The 21,683-nt window shown below is 44.4% G+C and overlaps 1 long non-coding RNA gene across 1 annotated transcript; it reads left to right on the plus strand.

Annotated features, from left to right (window-relative positions):
* Positions 1-1,118: 1,118 nt before the first annotated feature.
* LOC135918725 (uncharacterized) lies at positions 1,119-14,967 on the plus strand. The gene is made up of 3 exons (XR_011509582.1): positions 1,119-1,475; positions 2,245-2,356; positions 13,999-14,967. It is a non-coding gene; the product is annotated as an uncharacterized lncRNA (long non-coding RNA).
* The last annotated feature ends 6,716 nt before the right edge of the window (positions 14,968-21,683 follow it).

Genomic DNA, 21,683 nt, shown 5'->3' on the forward strand with positions numbered 1-21,683 from the left:
AGATTCACATACTGTAACAAGTTTAAATATTTTGCTTTACAGCTCGATGTCCAGAGCTGGATTGCTATTATCTTGTAAAATTACCACTCACGCCAATTTTCAAGGAATAAAAAGCCGGATTATTTCAGCCCCATTACAGATATTTCTTTTTTTTTATTATCAAGCAAGAACGTCTATAAAAGGCCACTCATTGAAGAAGGCAAACAAAATACAAAATTCCACAATCACAATGCAAGGTCATGCAAACGGCTCGTGGGTTCTATCGCAGATGCAGGTAAATCACAAAGATAACGAGGAAACACTACGTAATCGCGTTTATTCGCTGGAACGCACTGCAGCCACTTGGCTGCAAAAACATCGTACACGACCGCACATTTCTAGCACACACCACGTAGGACACATGTACGCTGCAGAGATATGTGTTTTTTTCTGAGGAATGTTCGTGAGTCGCACGATAAACAGAAGGCACGGGCGACAGGCGCGCAACCCGCGCACATTGAACACACCGGCATGAAAGCAAATGCGGACGACACCAGCGTAACCTGCGCTAGACGAGTGATGAACCCTGCTAGATTTGATGCTTTCCGACTGAAACAGTTACAACACGCACGGAAACATCGCACGCTGCCCAAGCGTACATCTGATACCGTGTCAACAATTCCTGAGGCTACAGTTGATGTTGACGACAGCAGAAAGTTATTTAAAACGAAGTGACAACGCACGTAGCACGGGCAGGAGCTCATAACGTCATGAAAAAACTTCAATACAGCTGACTTGAAGTGCAGATCTCGGAGGCCATACTTTTGCTGGCTGCACACGGCAGTTGTTCAAAATCGAAAATATGCCATAAATTTCTTTTCTACAGTGAAGTATAGCGGGCAATATAGACGCCTCAATGTTTTTCTCTCTCGCAACTATACGTAGTTGGGCGCAATACGGCACAAAATGAGTGCGTACTGGTTATTATTAATGCATCACGGGGGCCACACAACCGCACAGGTATACAAATGACGCTCGCCCCATGCGATCGGTTGGTGGCGCAAACCACCACCCTGTTTCAAAGGAGACGCTCATAGCATTCATTCGTCTACACTGCTCTCTATTTCGCAACTGCCGGTCGCCGGTCGGTTGCGGGAGCCGTTGTGATGTGTTTGTCTAATCGTGTGGTTTTGTGTTTGGTGTAACGAAATGTGACTTGGTTCGCGAACACAGAAGTGCCAGAAGATAGCTTGTGTCTCTCTGAAAACTCACCATATGCGTGGCGTGCCAGGCAAATGGGGACTAACGATTTTCATGCCCTGGAGTGCGTTCTCTTTTGTGTCTGGTTGTGGGAAGTTCGCTAAACGTCGCAAAGAAATAATGTGTATTATTAGCGTGCCTCAGCTCGTCCACTACGTCACGGCGTGTAGGCTGGTTGTCGACGCAGCACCAGCAACTTGGAGAGCGCTTTTCGACCGCGTCGTACCATTCAAAAGGTAAGTAATCGTGCTTGCTAACTACACGTGTATTGTGCGTGCTTCTCGTGTGTGCACAGAGTGCACGAGCGTAAAATAGAATCAATAGAACTGCCACGGCAACAGTGGAACCCGTGCTGATGCTTGCTGAGCGCTGGTTGTCAGAATTTAGCTAGGCAAGTTTATTGTCTTAATGCGAAATTGAAAATGATTATAAGCGTTTTCTTCCGTTGAGAAATATTACGTTCGGAAATAATCGTGTTCATTATGTGCGCCTGTGCGTGAGCTCCCGCTTTTCTGCTTAAGTTGCATAACAACGCTCATCTGCATCTTGATAGATTCTAACTGCAATGACGTTTCCTCGCGTATAAATGCTTCTACGTGGTAAATAATCTCTGCTTACGCGGTCCTGAATTTACGAGCAGTTTTAGAAAGAAAAAAAACGTAAGCAGTCAAAGCTTGCAACTGGTACAGCTTACTAAAAATTTTTAAGACAAGATGTGTTGACATAACTTATGCGTAACTAAACATGACACGAGACAGTTGCTTAAACTAAGTCATGAAAAAATTGAATTGGTATGTAAACAAAGATTTCTTTGTAATGTGTTGCTGCTGTGTGTGTGTTAAAAATTTTACGGTGATGAAGGGGTCCCTCTGTTGCCACCCTTCATTATTGCAAACATTATTTTCGTGACTATTTTTAGATGCTCCTTGCATGCGTTCACACTGTGACAGCGTTAATGTGCCACTGCTATAAATTAACTGCGAACTTTCCGAACTGATTTTGTAGTGGCGAGGCCGTAACCCACACCAGTGTCCACATAATGGAGGAGCCAGCAGAAATGCAGGGAAATCTTGGATGACTGCCATAGCGCAGTGTGTAATCTGATTGCTTGGTTCAGGTATGTATGATGTGTATGTGTTCCAAAGAGTAGGACCTCGGTATCATTCGTGGATAAGTTTATCAACATATTACTCAACACAGCTTACTAAGTAGGCTAAGTATTTTTGCAACTTGCTGCTTATTTGTTTTCATAGCTGTTATGCACATATTGTTTTCTATATAAAACTAGATCTAACATGTCCTGTTATTAAGTATTTTTTCTTGCATCAATTGCTTGGATGCAATTTAAATTTCATTTTCGTTTGACAGAATAGTTCTTGCGGAAACCCGCAAGGTGGAGAGAAGTACTTAATAAAGGGAAGATCAAACATCCACCTATTCGTTGCAACTGCTGCAAAGGAAACCTGTACGGGTTCCTCAAAAGAGAAGCCTCGAAGTTCAAGAAAAATTCGTCATGGTCCGGGACTTGAACCTGGGACCACTGCCTTTTCGGGGCAGCCGCTCTACCATCTAAACTAACCAGGCAACTAGCAAATGGTAGGGCGAAGTCAAATTTGTCAACAGCTGACAAATTCTGTCTGATTTTCCCTTTATAATTTTTGAAAGAGCGTAGGTTTGGGCATGTTGGTATTCCATAACTTTTAGGTTTTTGACACACAAAAAGGGGTGAGAGACAGAGGTACGATGCGGACACAGCGCTAACTTCCAGCAATTGTTTTATTCTGCGAAGTGCTACACATACATATAGGTAACAGGCAACAGCGTACGCATGCGCATATGTACTGGTTTCTAATCAGATGAGACAGCAACGAGACGTGTAATGGAAAGTTAAGATGATATCGAAGATGAAAAAGCGACCATGCATAGCCAAAAAAATTTTGTAATTGCAAGATTAGAATGCCATCTCCATCAAGCCACCCTCTGTGACACGTTCAAAAAATCTAATTCTTTTTTTGAAAGATCGATTGAAGGGGCGTGCTAACACAGATTATTGAAGCAGCGAAGATCGCTAGTTTGGGCAATGCTCGTGTTAGCGCACCTTCATTCGATCTTTCAAAAAAAGAATTAGATTTTTTGAACGTATCATAGAGGGTGGCTTGATGGAGATGGCATTCTAATCTTGCAATTACAAAATTTTTTTGGCTATGTATGGTCGCTTTTTCATCTTCGATATCATCTTAACTTTCCATTACACATGTCTCGTTGCTGTCTCATTTGATTAGAAACCAGTGCATATGTGTACCGCTTTGTATAATAAAACAATTGCTGGAAGTTAGCGCTGTGTCCGTGTCGTACCTCTGTCTCTCGTCCCTTTTTGTGCACTAAAAGCCTAAAAGTTATTATTTTTGCTTAGTACACGGTGTATTTCTCACTCTATATTTTGGCTTTATTGTTTTGAAACTGTTTCCTATGCTGCAGCCTTTATTTCCATCTTCTTTTCTGTTTATGCTACACGCTTGTGCAGTTTCTGTGCACATAAGAATTCAAAGTGTAGTGGGCCAACTATGTTGCATGTCTAAGCACATGGCGTGCTTACCATTGTTTAACATTCATATTTGCAATTATTTATCTCTTGTTCCCAGAATAACTGCCACTCGCAAATACACATTTGATGAGCCTGAACTTTTTGAAATGATACATGAAGGTCATTATTCACTGTGCTGAAGTTACTGCTCTAACATATGGGTAACAGCACAAACATGATCACAAGAAAGGGGACACATACACACAGTGCTGGCAAACAACTGGTTTTATTGGCAAGGATAGCAACCTTATATATGCCAGTGAAGCAAAGGAAATGAAGGGGAAAACATGTCAAGGGTGATAGCGTGCTAACCACGCAAGCACAATACAGCCAACCAAGCGCGACAATATGCAAACAATTATTTTTCTTTGCCGTCTGAAGCCCCCCCCCCCCAGTAGCCACATGCAGAAGGTCAAATTCAGCATCAAAGAGAGCAAGAGAAGGGGTGCTAAAGCACCTGCTACCAAATTTTCTAATGTGGTAGCCTTCTAAACTGATGCGTGCGGTCTTGTCACTGCCCTTTCCTAGAATCGTCTCTTTCAACCAGGCCACCCAGTCCGTATACTTGCCAACGTTCGCAACTAAATGTGCATATTTATCATCTGGTTCTTTCTTTTTTTCACTTTTTGAGCGTGTTCCCCTAAACGGTCATTGACACAGTGACCAGTTTCGCCGACGTAAACCATCCCACATGACGTGGGGATGCAATACACCACTCCAGTGGACACTTTACTAACGGCGGTTGGTGGTTCTTCTGGCATCCACGTTTTCTGGCGTCACAGGTATGTGGCCACAACTTTCCCAGCTCAATTGGGGCAGAGAAACAAATTGGCACACCGTGCCTACTTGCCACCCTCTTAAGATTGTGGGAAAATTTATGGATGTAAGGGACCACCTCTGTCTTACGTGCCTTCCATTGATCCTCAGCCATTGTACTTCCTGATCCTCACTTGAATTTTGGAAGTAGGATTTCAGAAACAGCAGTCAAGACCAAGACGGGGATCCTGCAGCCAAAGGCGGCTTGCCTGATTATTAAACGTGGTCTTAATCTGATGTGGGCACAATTTTTGGAGAGCTGATGCCATACACAATACCGCTATACCTCTCTTAATTGTCTTGGAGTGTGCCGAGTCAAAGGGCAGCAACTCCTTCTTAGCCCGTCGGTAGTAGCCCCAGCAAACATGTCCATCACAGAACCTGATTTCTAGGTCTAAAAACTAAACTTGAAAGGTACGGGAGTTCATGGGTGAAACGCAACCAATGTCCACGTTTGCTAAAAATAGAAAATATTTTGCCTAATGTAGAGGGGTAGGGGAACGTAGGCTGCTTCTTTAAAAGCACTAAAACATTCTCAATATACCTAAAAAAGTTTAAAACCGGCATCCATTAAACATCTGTTCCAGTGCATTTTCCACCTTGGCAAGAAAAATGTCAGGAAGAATAGGGGCTACGCACAAGCCTATGCAGATGCCATCGCGCTGCAGAAATGACTACTCGTCAAATACAATAAATGTAGTTAATTTAGGGAAAATGAGGTATCCACCAAATCGTAGCAATTGCTACAAAGGAAACCCATGCGGGTTCCTTAAAGAAAAGCCTCGCAGTTGAAGAAAAATTCGTCCTAGTCCGGGACTCGAACCCAGGACCACTGCTTTTCCAGGGCAGCCACTCTACCAGCTGAGCTAACCCGGTGGCTAGCAGGCAGTAGGGTAGCAGATGTCAATCGTAACAATTAATTGCTACGATTGACATCTGCTACCCTACTGATTGGGTGGATGTCTAATTTCTAATTTTCCTTTAATTAATTACTTATCTCCACCTTGCGGGTTTCTGCAGAACTATTACCACAATAGAAGTAGAGTTCAAATGAAACTGCAATAATGATAGAAAGTTATGAACAGACAAACCGACAGTGTTCTGGAAGGATACGTCGCCGTTTTCAATGCAGTCTTTGACACACGCTAGCAGTTGATCCTGCGGAACTGAATGAAACAAGTCCTGCACGTCTGCTGAAAAACCGAAACCAACATGATCATTTCCCTCTAAAATCTACTACTGTGACTGATTGCTTTAGAAGAAATGGGTCGTTCAAAGCTAGCGTCTTGAGCTTCTTAGCAAAAACTGGCAAACACACTTCTGCCACGATCCCTCTTCACTAACAATAGTGCTAAACGGAACTTCGGGCTTACGTGTCTTGGCTGTGAAAAACCGCCTCAAACTGTTCCCTCTGCTGTTAGATATGTCCCTGGCAAACTTTTTGAGGTCTACTTGCTTACAAAACTCAACGAACTTGGTTTTTACTTGCACTTCACTTTTCTCTCCGGGGTCAAAGTTCTTATTAGCCGCTACCAAACCTTTTTCATTGTAAATTCCCTTGGGTAAAACAATGAACCCACCCTTTGTCAGCTTGCATAAGCATCAGGTTGTTACCCTTAAAGAAAGATGTCATTCAAGAATCTAGTACGGTACTAGTCCGGGGTTTTTGGAGCAAACTTTCGCAGGCAGTCAGTACCTTCAAGAAGGCAGCTGTCCCGATTATCATCTTTTCCTGAGTGGCCACTTTTCGATTCATTGCAGTGATATCATGCGCAGGAAATCAGCTTGGAGCCCAAATTTGGATCCCTTCTGCAGATGTTGCATAATCTTCTCTGGTATATGGACGTCCCCCATGACGCTGACATTGGCTAAGACGCAACTGGCTAAGGCGATCGGTCTGTAGGAGGAGAGCTCGTTAGGGTATTTCCCCGGTTTAAGCAGGCCTACAACGCGACTGCATTTCCAAGAATCTGGAACATTTCCTGTCTCCCACATCATATTATAAGATAGAAGAAGACGTCATGATTCGATGCCAAGATGGGTAACGTCGGCACCAGGACCAGACGGAATCACATACGTTATGCAAGGGAATTTGCAATGAAAAATTTTTGGTAGCAGCTAATAAGAACTGTGTCCCTGGAGAGAAAAGTGAAGTGCGAGGAAAAATTAAGTACGTTGAGTTTTGTAAGCAATTATGCCTTGGAAAGTTTGCCAGGGACATATCTAACAGCAGAGGGAACAGTTTGAGGGGGGTTTTCAGAGCCAAGACACATACGCCCAAAGTTCCGTTTAGCACTATTGTTAGTGAACAGGGTCGTGGCAGAAGTGTGTTAGCCAGTTTTTTCTAAAGAAGTTCCAAGGCGCTAGCTTTAAACGACCCATTACTTTTAAAAAAATCAGTCGCAGTAGTACAGTTTTTAGAGGGAAATGATCATGTTGGTTTTGGTTTTTCGGAAGACGTGCAGGAGTTGTTTTATTCTGTTCCACAGAATCAACTGCTAGCATGTGACAAAAAGTGCATGGAAGATAACGGCGACGTATCCTTCCAGAACACCGTTGGTTTGGCCGTTCATAATTTTCTATCTTTATTGCAGTTTTATTTGAACTCGACTTTTATTGTATTTGACAAGCAGCTGTTTTTGCAGTGCGATGGCATCTGCATAGGGTCTTGCGTAGCCCCTATTCTTTGTGAAATTTTTCAGGTCAAGGTGGACAACACACTGGAACAAGAGTTTAATGGGGGGCCAGTTTTAAAAATTTTTAGGCATGTTGACACTTATTTGGTGCTTTTATAAACAGCAGCCCACCTTCACCTACCCCTCTACAGTAGGCAAAGTGTTATCTATATTTAGCAAACATGGACGTGAGTTGCCTTTCATCCTTGAACTCCCGGACCTTTCAATTTTAGGTTTTATACCTAAAGATCACGTTCAGTGATGGACATGTTGGCTGGGCCTCCAACCCACGGGCTAAGGAATTGCTGCCCTTTCACTCGGCACTCTCCAAGACAATTACGAGAAGTATACAGGCGTTGCGTAAAAAATAGGCTCTCCAAAAATCGTGCCCACATCAGATTAAGCTCTAAGTTTTCATAATCAGGTAAGCCGTCTTTTAGCTGCAGGGTTCCCCATCTCGGTCTTGACTGCCATTTCAAAAGTCCTCCTAGAAAAGTTCAAGTGTGGATGTGGAAGTACAATGGTTGAGGATCAACTGAAGGCACCTAAGGCAGAGGTGGTCCCTTACATCCACAATCTTTCCCACAATCTTAAGGTGGCAAGTAGGCACGGTGTGCCAATTTGTTTCTATGCCCGAAATAAGCTGGGAAAGTTGTGTCAATGTATATGTAATGACAGAAGAACCACCAACCGCCGTTAGTAAAATGTTCCACTGGAGTGGTGTATTGCATCCCCATGTCATGTGGGATGCTTTCTGTTCGTGAAATTGCTCGCTGTATCAATGACCGTTCAGGGGAACACCCACAAAAACTGAAAAAAAAGCACTAGATGAGAAATATGCACATTTAGTTGCACACGTTAGCAAGTATACGGATTGTGTGGCCTAGTTGAAAGTCACGACGATTCTAGGAAAGAGCAGTGACAAGACTACGCGCATCAGTTTAAAAGCCTTGCACATTAGAAAATTCGGTAGCAACTGTTTTAGCACCCCTCACTTTGCTCTCTTTGATGCTGAATCTGATCTTCTAGGTGTGGCTATTGGGGCTTCAGATTGCAAAGGAAAAGGAAAATAATTGTTTGCGTTTTGTTGTGTTTGGTTGGCTTCATTGTGCTTGTGAACTTGGCACGCTGTCACCCTCGACATGATTTTCCCTTTCATTTCCCTTGCTTCACTCTGGCATATACAGGGTGTCCCACATAACGTGAGCCAAGAATTTAAAAATGAAAGGCGCGTGTGAAGGGAATTGAACGAAACCCATACTATTCACAATAGCCCATAGTAACTCAGACAATTTTTTTGTTTTCCCCATAACTTGCAAATAAATAAGTTTAATTACAGAACATTTAGTTATTGGCTGAGGACCCCAAGTATGGTACGCAGATTTGTAGATTTGTAGAGCACCTTCAGAAACCACCGATCGAATTCTTTCCTTTACTAAATGTCTCATGTAGTCCTTTTTTTCCGGGTTGCAAAGAAAGCCCACGAAATATGAAGAAGGCCACGTGATGGAGCATAATGGTATTGTGCTGCTCTCAAGCGTGTGTTCGGTGAACAAGGTTGGCTGCATCGTGACTGGTGACGAGAAAGTGGCAGGGCATTCTTTATCTCATTGGCACCGCTCCGCCTGCAGCATGCATTTTCGCCATCATCCGACGGGAGCCGACCTTGTTCACCGAAGGCACGCTTGAGAGGAGCACAATACCACTGCGCAAGCACTCTGTCACGTGCCTTGTTTCATATTTTGCGGGCTTTCTTTGCAACTCAGAAGAAATGACTATGTGAGACATATCGTAAAGCAAACAACTCGATTGGTGGTTTCTGAACGGGCTCTACAAATCTGTGTGCCATACTTGGGGTCCTCAGCCAATAATTAAAGAGTTGGGTAATTAAATTTAATTAATTGGTGAGTTATGGGGAAAACAAAGGATTGTAGGAGTTGCTATAGGCTATTGCGAATAGTATGCATTCGGTTCAGTTCACTTCCAACGTGCCTTTCATTAAAAAAAAATTCTTGGCTCAAGTTATGTGAGACACCCACAAGGTGTGCTGAGACACGCAAGGTGTGCTATCCTTGCCAATAAAATCAGTTGTTAGTCAGCACTGTGTGTACGTGTCTGCCTTCTTGTGGTCTGTTTGTGCTGTTACCCATATGTTTTGAGATGAACCAACTCTCCCAAAAGGAAGTATTGATGACGTTACTGCTGTACTGAGGTGTTTTCTAGTAAGCTTGATTTTTTTCTCTCCCATTAAAAAAAATTTTGGCAAGCTATGCCCATTCATGCAAATAGGCATTGTAGTAGTTAAGAGTCTATGTCCAGTTACATTATATTTCACCTTAAGTAAACACAGTATAGATCACATAGTTAGCCGATAGATTGTGTATTGATGCTCAATCATTAAAGAACACTATTTCGTACATAGTGCTCAATTGTCTCGTTGCTTTTGCTGTAGCATTTGCTCGTTGTTGCTAATAAAATGAATTGAATTTCAACTCCACCACATAGAACATTCCGATTGGCACTTCTGTAATTTTAATAGTGATAATCAACCAACAAGCCCTAATTCAACAGCTGTCATGAATAATTTCTAATACTTTGGGTCCCTTTTCATGTGTTCTGTTTCACATTATGTATTTGGTCAGCACAGTGGGCATTCTTCTATTCAATCTGCTTGGTGCTGTTGAGGTCAGAATATCTTCAACCAGCAAGTTTAAATTATAATGCTATCCGTAAAACTTTGATTACTGGGCAGATGAAAGCATTTTATCTCATTCTAAACAAATCTTTGTTGTAACCACCAGTGTCTAGAGCAAGCATCATATGCACAGCAACTCATAATAAGTTTTTAAGTTGGATGGGTGAGTATGTATAGCTAAGTATACCTGTGCATACACATACTTTCTACATATTAGCTAGTGTTTTAGCCACACGAAGCAGCCTATGTTGTGTTTGCTGAAGTCAAATTTATGGTTGATGCACCTGCTTTTTTTGTTGTGCACTTACACTTCTGTGGTCTCTTAAGCACTGTAGTCGTGTGACAGCTGAAGTATTGCAGTAGTGTCAAAGTTAGCGTGCTTCACTATGCCAACACATACCTATCACCGTATTCGTGCATTTTCTGAGAACCAGCTGTGTTCACTAGTTGAAATTTGTAGTGTCCTTATGAGTTTGCTGTTCAGTTCATGTAACTTTTCAGGACAGAATTTGCACAGGGAGGGAAGGGAGACCAAACAACATGACTGCTGCTAACAACTGTCTCTTTAGTTTCATGGAAGGATTAAAAATAACAATATCACTGGATATGTGCTTATATTGTGCACAAGTTCTTTCAGAGGGAAGATGTAAGTTGTGATATAAAGGAATTAAACCACGATAAACAGTATTTGCATAAAAAGAAAAGTAAATATGTGCAGAATAATTTCTATTCCTTGTCATCTAGAAAGGACGCTTTTTTTGCGTTGGCAATGAGGGCTGGCTCACACGTTTTATTTATGTGGCACGCCTCACTGACTTCTCTCGTCAATTCTTCACCGTGGGTGGAAACAGATGAACAATCTTAATTTAGCCTGAGGCCCTATCGCGGCAATGCACGGCCTAGTTGGACGAGCATACTGGTGATTGTTTTGGCACACATTTGGCACATTTAGCTATGGCCAGTCTGCCCTGTGTACATTTGACCACATTTGATAGGAATACAGTACACTGCCTCTCGCACACACTAGACAAACTTGCTTTAACCAAGGAAACCTCGTTCGCCTGCTCGCCTTTCTCAATTCACTTGTGTACTGTTGTACATGTGTATACGTATGTATGTGTGTACAAATGTGTATCCCTAGCAAGCAATCTGCAAGCGAATTGAGAAAGGCACCCAGGCTAGGGATAGGGAGGCTTGCTTAGTTAAAGATACCACCAAATTTGTCTTGTGTTCGTTAGCAGTAGTGTAGTCTATTCCTTTGATCATCTGTATATTTGGTCAAATGTACATTGGGCAGACTGGCTGGTGCCTCAACATGCACCCAGGAGAGCACCATATGTCCCACATGACAATGCATTGACATGACTGATGCTATGCATCAGATTTAGATTGTTCATCTGTCTTGTTCACCTCTGGTAACTGAATGGCCAACAATAACAGTAAGGAATATCACTTAAATACTGGGACGTGTCAGTCCGCTCTCATTATGATTGCGTGAAAAAGAGGAACACTCTCTAAATGACACAGAATAACAATCACTCTGTGCTTTCTAATTCTATTTGTTATGCAACATTTGTCCTCATTCTAAAAGAACGTTTGTGCAGTACAAGTGCACATGCAGTGTAAATATTTTCTGTATTCCTTCCCATAAAATAAACACTTAAACATTGAATTGGTAGCTTTTGTGCCCTGTGGTCTCTCTTCTGTTCCTTGTGTTGTACGCAAAAGTTAAACATGAACATGTACCAACTTTCTCAGTTACTCGTCAGTCAGTGTTGATAAACTCAAAATGTTTCCAGCCAGAACATTCTTACCATTTATGTCACATCCAGTCAGTATAGTACTACTCTGGCTTTTCATAAAGCATGCTAATATGTACTTCTGCATTTATAGTTTATGTAATAATAGCCTAACAGCACAAGCAAAGAGTTGTAGAGATACAAGCTGTATTTTGGCTATCACTAATTGCTTAGAGGGTGATCAGAGGCGGATACTAAGAGAGCTCTTCTGATTGGATGGTACAAACCGAACAACACCACAGTAACTTTCTCTTGAGCGAGTTGGTCTTTGCTAAATGCCATGCTGTTGTTGTGCAACAAACTGCAAAAAGAAAGATACGAAAGGACAGAAAGAAGGGAAAGAAAGATGGCACTACACTCACAACTGTTTATTAGGCACAAAACTTGCTACATATATATTGCGCACACTCTTGACATCAGGAGCAGCAAAAAGAGCAAGTGACAGGTCATGTTGTTCGTGTGAAACCCAACATTTTCATTTCCACATCATATAAAAACATATGTTTGACTAACACATGCTTGACTACTGATCCGAATGTGATATGCCTCTAGTAGTTCCCACGCGGTTTTATCTCTACTCTTACCTGGGATGCTCACCTCAGAAAAACGTGGCTTACAGGAGCACGATTGGCAATGTGCAGAGAGATGGGTGGTCATACCCTTTTCTAAATTGTTTTTGTTCCCTCATTCACACAATGGCCAATCTGCCCGACACAGGTTTTCCCATAACTTAGCGGTGTCTGGTAAACCACAGCAGTGGACCGCTTTTCCACATAGCTTTTTTGTCTAGTTTCAAGCATCATGTCCAGCAGCTTTTAAAATTCCATATTTCCTCATTCGGTCGTCACCTAGTGGCAGAAACCTCGCTGCAGCAACTCAGATGTAACAATAATCTGAAGGGGAGTGAGGGAAGTAAGCACGATTCCCAAAGAAAGGCTCAGGTGGCACCTTATTACCACAGGGTGAGCCACAGCCTCAAGGCGGTGAACAGGTATGAGGTACTTGTTGTTTTCTTCCTCGAACAAGCTGTCTTGCCTATGTCCCCGAATCATAGAGTGTGCAGTGCAGACGTACATTCAAACATGCAAAGTGCTACGTGGAAAAGTGTTCCACTGCTGTGGTTTCCCAGATACCGCTAAGTTACAGGAAAACCTACATTGGGCAGACTGGCCGTTGTGTGAACGACTGAATGAGGGAACATGCAAACAACTTAAAAGCGCATATGAACGCCCATTTTTTCTGCGTATTGTATACCGTGCTGCTGTACTGTAAGCCACGTTTTTCTGTGGTGAGAATCCTAGGTAAGAGTAGCGATAAAACTGTGCAGGAACTGCTAGAGGCATATCACATTCGTATAACTGGTCAAGCGTGTGTTAGTCAAACACCTGTTTTGTTATATGATGCAAAAAGAAATTGTTGGGTTTGACGCAAACAAGATGACCTGACACTTGCTCTTTTCTTCCCCTGATGTCGAGAGTGTGCGCATATATATGTAGCAAGTTTCGTGTCTAATAAACAGTTGAGTGTGTCGCCGTCTTTCCCTTTTTTCTGTCCTTTAGAACCTTTCTTTTTCCAGTTCTTTGTGCTGCAACACCATGCCGTACAACCTGTACCACTTTCTACGCTTCACAAAACTGAAAGTCAACTTGGGCTCACTGAAACTGGTTATGTATTGCTTGTGTAGTCTCTTTAAAGATTGCTTTCAAACAGAGGTAAGCCATATAATTTTGTGTGGAGCCCCTACACTAATGCTACTGGACATACTTCTTGCTGCCAGCAGTTATTGACATAAAACCAATGGCCGATTGCACAAACAATAAAAATGCATAAAAAATGCTTGATGTCAGATTTCTCAGGTTCCTGTAAACAAAGCAAATTTGCTGCTTTAATGAGAAATTTTGGCAGACTGGGTGGGAATAGAACCTGGGGTGTGAAACAAGGACACTTCTGTGATGCCACAATATCCATGTGCTTTTGGAAGTAACCGTTGCAGATGTAAACGCTACTGAGGGTGAGCTTTGTGTTGTGCCAAGAACTAGGTCCTTATAAATCGGTTGTCAGTCCCTTTAAGGTGTGCCTACTGTGTGTGTTATATTGTGCACGTCACATTGCAGCCATCTGGTTCACTAAAGATGCTTTCACGTTCCCACACGTAAACAGTCTTAACATGCATCTGCCCTTTTATTGCAGGTACACCTAGGAAATGTATACATTGATGAGGAGTGGCACCTGCTCTAGTGCCATGGCTAGGACTCCGTGTTCTGCAAAGAACTGGCGAAACTGGTGTGGGGAGTTCTGGCACTCAGGATAGGAGCATCACAGGGGCTCTTTGGTGGTGCCTTCTGAACGACCGCAATGTCATTGAGAAGCCGGCATTGAGCCTCCATAAATTGGAAGCTGTGGACAGTATCATCGACATTGATTCAAATTTGTTTGTGTTATGTTTGTAACAATGCATGTATAACAGTGAAATGATTAATTTTCCAGATGCACTTGTTGCATATCTTTCGAGATGTGGTGCCCCTGACCGTAGCCTAGCAGACATGCTGAGAGAAATTAAGTAAGCGTGTAATTGCAAACATGTGTACATGCAGTAAACCTCATTAATTTGAAGTCGTGGGGGCCATGCAAAATGACAGGACTAAGCAAACGCAACTAAAATGGTTTAAAATATATATTTATGTTTTGGCTTCCCACGGGAGACTTGTTCACAATGAAACCAGCAGCAGAGTAGGTAGCGTTCTTATCTGCAGCTCAAAACACGATTAAGGTACTTGGCATACATGGACACGGATGATTAGAGATTCAAGATAACGACACGTAAAATGATTTCATTCCTTAACAATCGAGCGATATTTTTCCTAGCTAATTGTGACGTAGTTGCGCAGTGCTCGGCCAGGGCATTCGATGCAAAGTTTTGTTTCTGGACATCATTCCTGTGCTGTTTGGGTCTTTTGTTGGAGTTACTGGTTTCTTCGATGTAGACATACTGACAGTTCGCACACCAAAGGCCCTACACTACGCCTGGGAACTTGTTTTTTTCCGTACGGTCTTTCACATGCATGAGCTCGTGTTTAAATTTTGGAATGTGCACAGTCTCCACATCATATGACCACAACGCATGCAAGGGCCTTGCTTATGCAGGGGACATATGGTATTGAAGCCCATCTTTCAGGGGTCCAGGGTGGGTGGGTACTGCGCAAGCCAGCTGGCACCCTACTGTGTCAATGGAGAACTCAGGGTATCCACAAGCCATCAATTCCCAGTGCACAAGTGAATTGTCTGCCATGTGGTCTTCTGCTGTTGTGCACACATTTTTCACCCAACAAAGGAGAGAGCAGACAACAGACCTCTTTTGCGAAGCAGGGTGCACCAGTGTGTAGTTGAGGTAGCGCCTTGTGTGAGTTAGCTTCCTAAACACCTCGAATAACAGGTTTGGCCCTTTACGTTGCACGAGGCTGTCCAAGAATGACAGTTGGCCTTAAGATTACAATGCTATGGTGAACTTAATTGCTGCTTGCATTACTGTTTAAGTGAGCCGTGAAGAGGTGAACATTCTGTTGCAAAACTCTGAAACAGTCGACATATCTGGAGAAGACCTTAGGTGTCAATTAAACGAATTAACATTGAGTTAAACCTCGACCTCTTCACGGCTCACTTAAACAATATGCAAGGAAAATTAGGTTCACCATAGAAGTTTAATGTGAAGGTCAACTGCCATTTTTGGACACCCTTGTGCCACGCGAAGGGCCAAACCTGTTATTCGAGGGGTTTAGGAAGCCAACTCACACAGGGCACTACCTCAACTACACATTGGTGCACCCTGCTTCGCAAAAGAGGTCTGTTGTCTGCTCTCTCCTTCGTTGGGTGAAAAATGTGTGCACAACAGCAGAAGACCACATGGCAGACAATTCACTTGTGCAGTGGGAATTGATGGCTTGGGGATACCCTGAGTACTTCATTGACTCAGTAGGATGCCAACTGGCTCACGCAGTACCCACCCACCCTGGACCCCCCAAAAAAACGGGCTTCAATACCGTACATCCGTGGCATAAGCGAGACCCTTGCTCATGTGGAAGAGCACGGCAGGAAGAACAAATCCTGACAGGCTTGCCAACTGTCACGAATTTCAGCGCTCCAGGAATGGACAGAGACACAATGAAAATACGTTAAATATTTTTCCCAAGACAACATAACCCAAAACAAATGAACAGCAAAGTAAATGCGCACAGAATAAACCCTGTACACAAAAGAGATATTTGCAAAACTAGGTATATAATCAAAACAAATTAGATATTATCTGTATAATGTTTATAGTCTGACTGGCCAAGTGACACAGTCCCCAAGAATTGAATGTTCTGACTGTCAGAGTAGCAGTGAACGTCCGCATGGTGTGGTACAAGATGTCAGTCTGCGTAGTTGCAACACAGCGTAGACATAGACCTTCATTGTGAGTGACGAGGTTGTAGCCCCCTTACGAGACTTGCATTGCACAGGACGCAGTCTGGACTAGTCGGGCATTCTGTGGCTGACGTGGTCAGGTGATTGTGGCACTGGACAAGGCCGGTTACGGCAGTGTAGCGTTGGGCCGGGGTTGCAGAGCATAGTCATGACGATGTATTCAGGTCTTGGAAGCTGTTGTTGGCCAACTCTTGGATGTCCTCTCGTCTGTCCGTGGTCCCAAGCTACTACTTCCCATCTCCAAAGCACAGCTAGAGATGCGACTGCTGTGCTTCTCATCCATGTCAGCAATGCGCGCTGCTTGGTTTTCCTCCCCTTTTCCTTCAATTTTTCTCTGACACTTCACATACTTCCTCACCTCATGTATCCATTCTCCATTTCACTGACCAATGTCGTCTGCTCCACATTATCGCACATGCTCTGCCGGTGACTCGTGACAGTGTGAAAAGGGAAAGCATGGCAGCAAACATATCCACGTGTCAGTCAGCACTGTGTTTGTCTTTCGTTTTATCTCATCTGTTGGTACTGTTCCTTGCCAAGGTGGTTTGTATTGAACATATGAAAAGAGTGCAGTGCAAACCGGAAAAGAGATAGTACCCCGGCTTGAATGGAAGCATACTCCTTGACTTCAGTTGCCCAAATGGCCAGGAGTGTACACCTTGAGACACTCTAGTTTATGGCATTGTAGGTCTTGAAGGCCGTGGAATTGGCTAACATGGCTAACACTTTTCTGCATGCTTCACTTGATGATTCTCGTAAACCGCAAGTGTTCTCAGCATTATGTTCAAATGCCTTATGCCATTTTAATGTGATATTTAACATGCCTTCCTTCTCTGCTACTAGTGCACTTTTTATTTCGTTGCTTATATGTACCTTTTATTTACTTATTAGTTCTGTAATATCTGCATTGTCATTGTCTAACGGCGACACGGTTACGAGGTGTTTCACAATGGTTACAGTCTATATACTTTTTATTTATGTGCAATATATGCAGTGCCATTGAGGCTTCCAACATCTTATGGGATGCTGTTAAGAAAAGTTACACTGTGGATGCAGCTGCATTAAATGTAAATGCAATGCTGGTTCGGAGCCTTGAACTTCTTTTGAAACATAATTATCAACAATTATAAAAGTTACCTGCATATACCTTGTTTGAATACGTAGCCTATTTGCACAGTTTCTTAATAATTCATAATTTTTGTTGCTCGCATTTTATTATACTGGCTTTGTGTTAAGTAAGCAAGGACCTTGTATGGCTGCTGCCGTAAAAGCAGATGCCAAGCTGCTGCTAGTGTGCATGCAGGCTATCACTAATACAACCAGCCTTGACCATACTCGAGCGCAGCAGCACTTGCTGTGTGTAATCAAGGCTGTGAGCCAGCAATCAGGTCCCTTATTCCTCTAAAGGGTGTGAGAAATCTCTTATAACAATGTTGTCAGATTGGCTCACTAAAACTTCATTTGGGCCTAGTTGGTACATAACTCTGAACTTGACGTTACAGTGCAAACACCTAAGACGAACCACAAGAAGCGCCAGTGTGTATCGTGTCTTTTTGTGGTTTGTCTTAGGTGTTTGCGCTGTAACGTTAAGTTCAGATTGGCGCACTTCTCTGAAAGATTTTTTTTTACTTTTTTATTCTTCCCAAGATGTTGTGGAATGAAGCTTCCAAAAGTTGTCATCTCAACTAGTCCACATGTTCTTTTATGATGCGGTCTGCAGCACTGCCTGTTTTTTGCCTTTAATCGTCAGAAGTGAGCCCAGGCGGTGGTTCTGAGGCTCTGTAAGCCTTCATGCACCAGCAGCATTGTCCAGGTGGAATATCAGTAAGGAAGCTTGGATGATGGCCAACAGAAGCCCACTTGTCATTATTCTGCCACATTTGTTGGTTTTCTTCAGACTGCTTTTTTTTCAATGTTATTGTATTGTGTTAAGAAATTTAAGCATGGTGTATGTTCGGAGCTAAGGACTTGATCCACCGGCTTCAAAGTTCCTAGAGTCAGTCTGAGCAAGGAATTGTGAGGCGGTGCTGCTATTAAGGGCATTCACTTTCACCCGCTCTTAAAATCGGGGTACAATACAATGAACATTTTACCATCCCTTACGACTCTCTCTTAGCCACTATGTTTGCCTTTCGGTAATATGGGGGAAAAAAGCAAAGCTGAACTCTGCTTTATTTAGTCCACTCTGCCAGCTTGTCACAGTAAAAATGGCTCTGTTAGTGCCTACCAGAACTTTCATTCTCCTAATCATTTAATTTTAATGTGCAATAAGTGTTTTGGCGTCTTCTCAACTCTTTGCTGCTTTAACTCTTGCACATGTCAATATCAATGAGAAATGATGTCCTCTTTACCTTTTGTAGTACCACGGTCTATATTTGTCGGAGAATGCACTGTTATAGCTGCGTTATTTCTACAATGACTGTATTGCACCTTGTTTAGGCACTTGTCGCTGATTTCCATGAATTTTTTATGTACTTCATAAGGTCTTGGCTTAAACCTGCAGCTGGATGAGTTGCTTTCTATTCTTACTGTTTGGTTTGTGCTGATAACACATGGGCAAGAAATAATCAAAAACCAGTTGAGAGATTGTGCTTGCGTCGTCCATTTCTTCCTTGCCTCTGCTTATATAATAAATTTATTTTCTCCAAAGCACTACTTTGCTTACTTTTGTTTGGATCTTCTAGCTTGCAAACCAATATATTGTGTATTTCTCAGTGTGGAAAATCAATATTGAAAATTCTTAAATTGGCATACTAGCCGAGTCATGTGAACAGATACTCCCATATGTTGCTGTAAAACCTCCATGATCAATGTAAAAAAAGTATTCCCATAGCTTCCTGCAAAAGCTCCGTGATGGATGTAAACACATGCTCCCATAATTCCCTGCATAAGCTCCTTGATTGAGGTAAACATATACTCCCATAGTTCTCTACAAAAGCTCCGCGATGGAGGTAAACACGTGCTCCCATAGTTCCCTGCAAAAGCTCTTCGATGGAGGTAAACATTTACTCCCATAGTTCTGTACAAAATCTCCGCGATGGAGGTAAACACGTGCTCCCATAGTTCCCTGCAAAAGCTCTTCGGTGGAGGTAAACATTTACTCCCCTAGTTCCCTACAAAAGCTCCGCGATGGAGGTAAACACGTGCTCCCATAGTTCCCTGCAAAAGCTCTTTGATGGAGGTAAACATTTACTCCCCTAGTTCCCTACAAAAGCTCCGCGATGGAGGTAAACACGTGCTCCCATAGTTCCCTGCAAAAGCTCTTCGATGGAGGTAAACATTTACTCCCATAGTTCTCCACAAAAGCTCCGCGATGGAGGTAAACACGTGCTCCCATAGTTCCCTGCAAAAGCTCTTTGATGGAGGTAAACATTTACTCCCATATTTCCCTGCAAAAGCTCCGCGATGGAGGTAAACATATATTCCCATAGTTCCCCGCAGAAGCTCCGCGATGGAAGTAAACATATACTCCCATAAGTACCTCCACAACCTCCGCTCAGCAGCGGAGTAAAGCGTTTACTCCGCCTACCCGGTGTAAATTTACCTCCCATCAGGGAATGCGCTGGACGACAAGTCATTTACTCCCATCTCGGATCATTTTTGCTAACAGTGTACCTCCGCGACGTAGGCACACGTACCGGACCGCTCCCTGTACGTCACGCGCACTTTGCACGTGCCAACGTCCAGGTCGAGGCCCGGGTTCCTCTCGTTGAGCACGCGGATAAATTCGTCCGGCGCTACGTCCGGGTCGACCCCGCTAAACTTAACATGCGGGTTGCGCTTCTCGCCGACGCGAACTAGCAGCGAGGAGCGCGTAACCGAGTTATCCGCGATGGCCGCCTTCAGGTTGTCGATAGATTCGCGCGCGTGCGAAAAAACTGCCAGGCCATACCTGGTGTGCCGCAGCGTGACCTCCACGATGTTCTTGGCGGCCGGGTCGATGTTGGTCTTGAGCAAACGGAGGGCGTCCCGCGCCGGTGTCGTCGTCGGGGCCGTGGGCGTGAGGAACGCCACGTGTTCGAAAGTTGGCGCCGCCCGCGCGCCGCCCGTCGCCACGGCCGGTCCGACGCCTCCCGTCCCCGCCGCGGGCGACGCCCTCAGCGCCGCGGCGTAGCTGACGGCGCCCGCCGCCGCGGCCGGAACACCAGGGCCCGAGCAGGCAGCCGCCGCGGACGCGTCGAAATGGCGTCCCGCACCACCCGGGCCGGGCGCCATCATGATGGAGCCTTCGAGGCGGCCCTCGGCGACGATGACCCGCCGCTGCAGCGCCGCCACCACCCGGCGCGCCTCGACCAATTCGCCGCGCAGGGCGACGGCCGCGCCCCGCTCCACCGACACGTCCGAACGCAGGTCCGAGTACATTCGGACGATCTCGTACAGCCGGCCAGCGATGAAGGCGCGCGCCGCGACGGGTACCTTGTTTGCGGCGTTCCCCAAGTAGGTCGTGATCTCTTCCTCGATCTCCTGCAGGCGAGCCTGCCCCCGCTCGCCGCGGTCACCCGCGAGCGCGGGAGATGCCACCGCGGTCGTTTGGGACACCGAGGACAGGCGGTCTTCTTCGTCACCCGCCGCAGGCGGCGCGGGCCGGTCCGTGGGCACCTCCTGGAACGCGAGAGCCGCGAGGGATGTCGTCGCCGGCATCGGAAAACACCGATTTCGGCGACGCACCCGCGCTGGCCGTTGCGGGCGGGGACGGCGAGACCTTATGGTCTCGGGTGGTGGTAGACATGGCCAGGCTCAGGCTCAAGAGGTATGAGCCTTGGCCATCTTGTGCCCGATGGCCGGCCGAGCAAGGAATCACTCAAAATTCAAAAATAAAGCCCTTCTCCGCCCGGTTTTCGCAACGAATGAAGTCCCTATACCTTTAAAAACAACCCCTACTAAAATTTAGATGTGCCGAATGCAAAATACCTGGGTTTTGGAGCAAAAAGCAGCAGCCCGATTCCGCCGGCCAGCCAGACACTTGCACGAGCGCCTGACACTGTTTTTTTACCGTTTATTTTAAATTGGCTTTAAACTGGTATGCTTTTCTGCAGGTACAGGTTTACAGGAAACAGGTGTACCGCCCCGGATTTCGTCTTTTCCCCGATGATAAAAAGAAACTAAAGAAAAAGGGGGAAACCCGTACCTACGAAACGCAATAACGGGTTTAAAGCCAATTAAACAGAAAAAATGAGGGGTAATGACCCAACGTACGTGTTTGAAAGTAAAAGCCAATTGGGAAAATAAATGGTGGGCACGGCAACTGCAGAGTGTCCAAGACTCCTTCAGCGAGGACCGAAAACCCCGCGTAAAGCGTTTATTGATGCAATGTGTAGAAGGCGAGCGTAATGATGAGAACGAAGACCAAGTGCCCGAAGTGCTGGAAGCTGGGATCGGCTTGGGCTCCTGAACGAACAAAAACTGGATGTCTG

This window comes from Dermacentor albipictus, unplaced genomic scaffold (assembly GCF_038994185.2).
Source record: "Dermacentor albipictus isolate Rhodes 1998 colony unplaced genomic scaffold, USDA_Dalb.pri_finalv2 scaffold_15, whole genome shotgun sequence".
NCBI classification, from domain to species: domain Eukaryota; kingdom Metazoa; phylum Arthropoda; class Arachnida; order Ixodida; family Ixodidae; genus Dermacentor; species Dermacentor albipictus.